At 47.8% G+C, this 8,360-nt stretch overlaps 1 non-coding gene across 1 annotated transcript; it reads right to left on the bottom strand.

Annotated features, from left to right (window-relative positions):
- Positions 1 to 273: 273 nt before the first annotated feature.
- Positions 274 to 345, bottom strand: TRNAQ-CUG (transfer RNA glutamine (anticodon CUG)). The gene has a single exon. It is a non-coding gene; the product is annotated as a tRNA-Gln (tRNA).
- Between the last annotated feature and the right edge of the window lie 8,015 nt (positions 346 to 8,360).

The raw sequence follows: 8,360 nt of genomic DNA, 5'->3' as shown, positions 1-8,360 counted from the left end.
CATAGAGTGGGGTTTCCTTGGATCTATTCACCTGCTGGTGCACAATAATGTGCTGTTAGCTTTGCTGATGATGCCATCATACTGACGACTCATGTTCATCTTGGAGCCCACTATGACTCCGAGATCCCTTTCTATTTCTGTGCTGCTGAGAGTATGTGTGCTGGATATTTTTGCACCCTAGGTGCAGCACTCCGTACTTGTTGTTGCCATACTGCATTCTATTGTGTACTGCCTACTTTTATAATCTGTCCAGACCTACCTGCAAAAACCTATAGGTTCCACCGAGATTTGAACTCGGATCACTGGATTCAGAGTCCAGAGTGCTAACCATTACACCATGGAACCCCTTAAAGTCAGTGAAGATCTTCAAAGCATCTGGAGCAGTAGCTGGGTGTCCCCACAACTTTCCTCCACTAACACTGGAGCAGTGCCCAAGCCTAAGGCAGGAGAGGTTGGGGAGGAGCTTCAGGTTGAGAAGTTTTGGATAGAAATGGACTAGGAGGATCACCAGCCCCAGAGGGAATTTGCACTGGAGATGGCACGACTGAGGACTTCCATGAATCCTGATATAGACCCAGAGGGAGTTCCTGGATTTTAGGACATCAATAGTGTTGTGGATCACCCCAGCCAGCTAGGGTCTATGTGGCCTCTGTGGACGTAATGGGGAAAAGGCTAAAGCAGGGTGAGTAATTCCTCTGCCTGTAACTCCAGTGCCAGATGGTCTCTTCTAACCATCTGGTTTCCCTGGAGTCCACGATGATATGGGGAATCCTGGCATACTGGGGAGAACTGAGCTGTTAGATGGAAAAAGTGGTACTGGGAGCTACTGACTATCTTTGGGTGAACATGGAATATGGCTTCCAGGTCCCAGAGGGTTACCAGGCCCACAGGGCTCAGCTGGTATCCCTGGCACTAGGGGAGATGCAGGATTGCCTGGTTTGTATAGCATCCCAGGCTTAAAGGGACAACACAATGATTTGGGCCACCAGGTCATGCCAGTGCTAGTGGAGAGAAAGGAGAACACAGTTATTCTGGAATCCAGGGTGTTCCTGGTATCAAGAATGACCAAGGTATTCTGAGAAGAGGATTGCCAGGAATTGTAGGGGAAAAGAGTCCTTCAGAAATCTGTGAAGCAATGGTTTTCCACATCTTCCAGGACCCCCAGGATTGCCTGGGTTGTTACATCCTGGACAGCTACCTGAAGCAATGCTGGAGATAGATCCTGTAAAACCAGGAGTACCTGGACAATCAGGCCCATCCAGAGCTTTAGGTCAAAGGACATACAAAGATGAAGCAGGGCTTGCAGATCTACAAGGACATCCCAGAGGGGTTGAAGGGCTCCCATAGAGATCCAGGCTCTTTGGGTGTCCCAAGACCACGAGGCCCAGCACCTTCAGCTGGCCAACCAGGTCTTCTAGGGGTCCCATGTACCTGCCGGACCCTTTAGAAGTTCCCCGGCCTTCCCAGCCCTTGGGCAAATCACCAGAGTAAACCTGGATTTGTGCCCGGGGTCCTGGAACTGCCGCCTGGCTTAAGCCTCCAGCTTATCCTGGTGTCGGTTGTCCCGGTCCGCAGGCCCATGTGCACTGGGCCAAGTGGCTGGGCTTGCCCTCTGAACAGGCGAGGAAGCCTGCAGATTGGCCCTGTGGCTGTCTTGCTGTAGTTGCCTGGGCCCGAGACCCTTGCCCCTATATACCTGCAAGTACCTTTCTAATTGTGGTGCACATGCTGGCCTCCAGGCCCAGCACTGGGCTGAGCCACCAAATGTATCCGACCTCCTGGATCAAGGAGTCGGGGAATGCATTTTAAACAACCCCTTACAGACTTCCAGGCACTGGCCGGGCACCAGGTCAACCCATTGATTCCTATGGGAGGTTTTTCAGACACCATGTCAACCTATGCGTTTCAATGGCAGGCCCCTTGGGCACTAGGTCAACCCATTGATTCCTATGGGAGGTTTTTCAGACACCAGGTCCACCCCAGCCTCACCATGGGAGGCTTTTTGGATGCTGGACCACCCCTGGCATCACAAGGCAGGCCTTTTTGGACACCAGCTCAGCCCAGTAACTGCAAGGCAGACCTTTTGAGATGCCATGTCCACCCTGGCTTTGCAGTGGGAGCCCTTTCTGACATTAGGGACACCCTACCCTTGCCCTGGGAGACTTTTCGGATGCCGGGCCACCCTAGGCCTTGCAAAGTGGGCCTTTTCGGACACCGGCTCAGCCCAGTCACTGCAAGGCAGGCCTTTTCAGACACCAGATCAGTCCAGGCCTTGCAGTGGGGGTGCATTTCAGACACCAGGTCCACCCCGGTCTGGCCGTGGGAGCCTTTCTGGATGCCAGGCCACCCCGGGCCTTGCAAAACTCATGCCAAGCTGAAACGGAGACTCGTTCTACAGAGCCTTGACATGCAGGTGATACACATGAAGAGCAATGAAAATGTGGTCGCCAATGTTTGTCTCAAAAAGGGGAAGTGTGAACTTCCCTGAATCACTGGTTAGAGTCATCCAGCTCAGCACACTTTTTAAAAGAGACAGAGAGAGATGCTGGAAGAGGCTAGGTGGCTGAGTGCTAGCCTGCATTTTCATGCTCATAGAATATAGGCAGGGGAGGGACATTGAAAAGTCATCTGATCCCCCCTCAGCCCAAACACTAGATCAAAAAATATATATATATATGAATTTAGTTGATTCTCATGATGACCCTGTGAGGAAGAAAATGGCTGTCCTTGTTTCACAAAGAGAGGAACTGAAGCATACTGTCCAATAAGGGACTTGGTCAAGGACACACAAGGTCTTTGTGACTCACCTGATACTTAAATCCAGGATCTCTGATGGCTAATTCATGGCTCCACCAGCTGGACCATTCTTCCACCATTGGATCTATATGAATCCAGGCTATCACTATTGTACTTAGTTAGGGGGGACTGCAGAAACTCTGAAAAACTGGGCTGTCATCACAAGCCAACTGAGGCTGGGGAGTGAACCGATCTGAAGTCAAGAATGGTTAGTCATTTGCGCAGACAAAATCCAGGATGCTCTCCACAGGAGCCTCCCCACACCTACGTGGTGTGATAATTAGAAATGTCAGGCAGCAGATTTCCCTGTGTGAAGCAGGCACGGATTCGGGGGCTTGCTTCTTTTAAAGATTCCTTGGCTTTAATATTTATGCAAACCACAGCATGTTTGCAGCTTCTTTCCTTCCCCCACAGGCGTCACCTCCCATCAAACCATCTTACCGGTTTTGTCTTTCCCTTTGACAGCAGGAATATATTTCTTCAGCCCTTAAGCTTCTCCTGGAAGTAAAAGAATGGAAAGGAAGACACACTGGGAATATTTCAGTGAAGCAAACCCTTGTTGATCAATCCCTCCTTGTCAGAAGAGCTGTCCTCACCCTTCCTTGTGGAGGTGAAGAAGACCAGTGGGAAATAGGAGGAACAGAGAAGCAGATGGCTCAGTTAAAGCAAGGGGTTAGGGAAACCTGGGCTTCACGGCAACCACTTTCACTCTAAAAAAACATTACCATGGTGGGGCACCAGAGTAGCACACAATGAATCCCAGCAGCCACATGTACCCCCTTGGTAACAGAGTGCAGTCAGGTTGGCAAGTACAATAAGGACGAGCATGAAGTCTGGGCTGGCTCCATGCACAGGCCACTGTAGAAGAAATAAAAGCCATTTTCATTTCTTGAAATGCCTGCACTTCTGAAATACATCCAGCCCCTGGTTTCCAGCTCAGCCCATGGAGTCTATCCCAGCTTTCTGGCTCCAAAAATGATCTGCCCCACAACAAGGGACACCAGGCCTTCATTTTCCTTGGCATCCATAAGCACAAATGAGGAGTGCTGGTGCCTGGAAGCTTACAAATGAGTGGTTAGGGATTGTTATTTGGTAGGTATACATGTCTGTTGACAGACCGGATGAGAGGAACTCATTGGGTGAGAGGATCTTATCAGGCCAAGCAGAAAAACTCAATGCAGGGGTCTTTACCTGGCAAATGTTTACATCACGGCTGTGTCTCAGCCCATCGGAGCCCTCGAAGGCTGAGTCTCAGACAAGAAGTGAGGTTTGGAGCCTGAGGCATCATTTTAGGGTGTCAAGGCTGCATTTCAGATAAGACCAGGAATCACAGTCTGGCCGAAGAGAGGCACCCATGAGTAAACTGCTGCTGATTACCTGCACATCCTATAGCTTTCTGTGTCATAGGAACCAGGAACAGGATAGCCAATGAGGGAGATGGGGATGGATTATCCTACTGCAGGTGAGATCAGTCCACCTGTGTGGTGATTAGGTTAGTGCCACATTCAGTCAGAGGATGAGTTGTCACAGAATCAATCCCATCAACCTCCCGCTATAGGGGAAAAAGAGAAATCATCCCCAGTATCATAGGTGGAAAACTGAGGCACACAATTAGATATAACAGCCTGGTTAGGACTACACAGGGATTATGAATGCCTGTACACACCACAGGTTTTAATCCTCATTAAATTAAATGGGTTTATAAAATTTAAACTTGTTTATTTTGGAGCATCACATCAGTGTTTGCATGCACTAGGTTTTTGAATGAATTAAGCCCAGTTTCTGACTGGTCCCACAGGAGAGAGGGATGGTCCAGCACTGCCCCCTTGGCCTGGGGCGCCCCACCCCATAACCTGCGCTCCATGCCTGTGCCCGTGCCACAGGAAGCTGGCAAACCTCACAAGAAAAAGAAACAAAGCAGAAGAAGTTTGAAAACGAAAGCAATGTGAAGGGGTGAACTACAAAAAAGTCGCAGCCATCTGGTGGATAAAGAGGTTCATTACACATCTTTGAGCGCCTTTGTGTTTGCACACAATGAATCCATGGATGCAACACTTTAATTCGTGGTGAGCCAAACTAAACTATGTCCAAGGAGTTTTACTTTAATGCACAAGAAAGACTTTTAAAACATCCAGAAATCCCTCTCGTGCAAACAGACATGCAGTTGCAGCACATGAAAGGGAAAAAGTGTGGCATATACAAAGGCCTGTTGTGACTAACCCAGGAATAGAACCAGCACTTCCTGAACCCCAGTCCAGAAGTCCATTTTGCAAGGCCATTTTGCCTACTACACCTATAACCTTAGTAATTTTATACTCTATGTTGTTCACTTTCCATGCAAATGTTCCCCTCCAGCGAACTCCTTCTCTGGTCTATTCATGAGAAGGAAAGCCCCAGAGGTTTTCCAGTGGCATCTGATTCATTTGAAAATCTGAAGGCGTTTGCAGAAAATATTGACAACGTCCAACCAGTGCTAAGCAAGCTCTGCAGAGAGTGTCCTTTCTCAGGGAGAAGGATATGGGGAAAGGAGATGGCTTAGGGTTATTTGATGGAGTTGGATTTTTATTGGCAGGCCTTAATATAAGATATAGGGTCTTTATTGCTTGCAGCTGCTGTCACTCTGTAGTTCAATCATATGAACAATAATAAATAGTATAGGCTACCCTTTGTCCTAGGAAACGCATTGATTTTCATGCGGGAATATCTCAGGCTCTGGTGTTTAAGAACTCAAATCCATGGGGATCCCTGTGAGGAAAGCAGAAGTAATTGGATCAGTAGATGTTGGATATAATCAATAACAGTGTTTTCTGCAAGCTAGCCCGGACTGGCAGGGAGCTTATCACATAACATTGAGGGCAGGAAATTGTATTGCACGTTAATAATGTTTGATTGATGGGGGAACAGAGGGCAACAAAGCTTCAGATAATAGAAACTTTTGCTTCTGGGTCACCCCTTTTGGTTGCAACCCATGTCAGTCGGTCAGGCCCTAGGTTCCTGCCTTCTTTTGCTGCATGGTGACCAGTGTGAAACAAATCATGCTTCGTATGAAGGCTCCATTTATAAAAGGTAAGCAAGTGACTATTAAGCATGCTACAGCCTGGACTACTGTGCTATATCCCTAAGTACATCCATGGAAGCTGTTATCAGGGGCTATACGTTAACTTTTGATTATCCATTTATTAAACCATGTATCGATTCATTCCAACTGAAATCTATGCTTTGTGGCCACCAGGATTGACCTCCAAAGACTTGGCTGGAATCCATGCCGGTACCTCTGAGCTAAGGAAGAAGTCATGGAGCTGTTCTACACTGGTGAGGCCACATCTGGAGACCTGGGTCCACTTTTAACCCTCTTCCCCACTACAGAAAGGATAAGGACAATTTGGAGAGAGTCCAATGAGGGCAATGAAAATGGTTGAGGGGCTGGGGGACAGGACTGATGAGGAGAGGTTGAGGGAACTGGGCTGATTGAGTCTACAGAAGAAGATTGAGGGGGAATTCATACATTTCATAGTCATTAGGGCTGGAAGGTACCTTGTAAGATCATTGGGTCTAGGCCCCTGCCCCAGGGGCAGGAAGTCAGCTAGTGTCAAAGGATCCCAGCAAGATAAATGTCCAAATGTTTCTTGAAAGTATACAGAAACCACTTCTGGGGGGAGTTTGTTCCAGGCCTTGGGAGCTCAGACAGCAAAGAATTTTTTCTTTATGTCCAGCCTAAAAAGATATTACAGGAGTTTGTGGCCATTGGACTGTGGTGCTCTGGTGAACAGACATCCCCCCCAGATCCTGATGCACACCCCTGATGTACTTATAGGCTTCCACCAAGTCACCCCTGAGCCTGCCCTTCTCCAGGCTGAAGAGTCCCGTGGCTCTCAGCATCTCTTCATAAGGCCTGCTCTCCTGCCCTCTGATCATGTGCATGGATCTCCTCTGGACTCTTCCAAGATTTTCCATGTTCTTCCTAAATTGTGGAGCCCAGAACGGGATGCAGTACTCCAGCTGTGGCCTCACCAAGGCCGAGTACAGCAGGAGGATATCATCCTGGGTCTTGTTCAGGATGAGTTGGTAGATGCAAGCCAGAGTTTTGTTTGCCAGCTGCAGTATTGCATTGGTGGCTCATGTTCATCTTGTGGTCAGTCATAACCCCCAAGTCCCTTTCAACTGTGGTGCTAGCAAGCGTAGCATTGCCAAGCTTATAAGTGTGATGTGGATTTTTATTCCCAAGGTGGAGCTCCTTGCATTTCTCTGTACTGAATGCCATCAGGTTTTCATCCACCCACCTTGCAAACCTATTGAGGTCGGCATGGATCACCAACCGATCCTGAAGTGTGGACACTCTTCCCCAAAGTTTGGTGTTATCAGAGAACTTGGCCAGTCTGCTTTTGAGACCAGTGTCCAGATCGTTTATGAAGACATTAAAGAGAACAGGTCTGAGAACAGAGCCACACCACTGGTCACTGAGTGCCATGTCAATTTGGTTCAGTCAACTACCACCCTCTGAGTCCTCCTTGGAGCCGGTTCCCCAGCCATCGAAGTGTGGAATAGTCGAGGCCGCAGTTGCCCAATTTTTCCATGAGGACATCATGGGACACCAGGTCAAAGGCTTTTTTAAAGTCCAAATATACGGCATCAACTTATTCCCTTTTGTCCAGACGATACGTCACCTGGTCATGGAAGGAAATGAGATTGGTAAAGCAAGACCAACACACAACAAACCCGTGCTGGCTGTCCCTCAAGATGTTGCCTGCTGTTAGTCTGTCAAGAATGGTTTCTGTGATCATTTTTTTTTCCAAAATCTTTTCCAAATCCAGATTTCCCAAGTTCGATATCAGCCTTCAACTCCCTGCAGCGGGGTTGCAAAGAGGATGGAGCTGGGCTGTTCTCAGAGGACACCATTGTCTTCTTCACATACGAATAACCAGTGTTACCTGGTTCTTTGGCTGAAGCATGGGACAGAGTTGCTGGTAAGAAATTTCACGTTGGTGAACAATTCTTGAAAGAAAAAGAAAAAGAGGCCATCTCAGCAAAGTGAAGACAAGTATTCCCCACCCACCCCAGTCCTCTATCACTGCAGCACTTTTCTCTGGCACTCAACACCAGAGCCCCTGCACGCATTGCAAACAGCAACACATCTCATCTCTACTTCCTGGTTGTGCTCATCATTATGAGTCCTTTAGTGCCATCCAGTCCTATGTTCCTGGGAGAAATTCAGAGATCCATTTGCACATTGACACAATCGCTTTTCTCCTGTTCAGGCCTCCTGGGCCCATCTGCAGGTAAGAGAATTGTCCAGTTAAGTGTAATAAAATCAAAGCCATGTAAGCTATTACTTGTCATTAAAGCTTTATGCAATGTGCAATAAGCAAGAACGCAGAGTTCATTTTTTTTTTTTTCAGACTTGCAAATTAAGACGTTTAAGGAAAGTCCTTCCAGCCACTCCAAAGAGAATCCCAGGGAAAGTAGGTCGTGCAGAGTTCTCCGAAGGATGGCAAAGGGCCTTTTATATAAGATAAAATATCCTACTTGCTCCATGGCAAGCAATGAGTTCTTTCCTTTCTGCTTGG

This window comes from Alligator mississippiensis, chromosome 3 (genome assembly GCF_030867095.1).
Source record: "Alligator mississippiensis isolate rAllMis1 chromosome 3, rAllMis1, whole genome shotgun sequence".
Classification (NCBI taxonomy): Eukaryota; Metazoa; Chordata; order Crocodylia; family Alligatoridae; genus Alligator; species Alligator mississippiensis.
The sequence above is the reverse complement of the archived record's forward strand: the minus strand, read 5'-3'. Positions and strand labels throughout refer to the sequence as shown.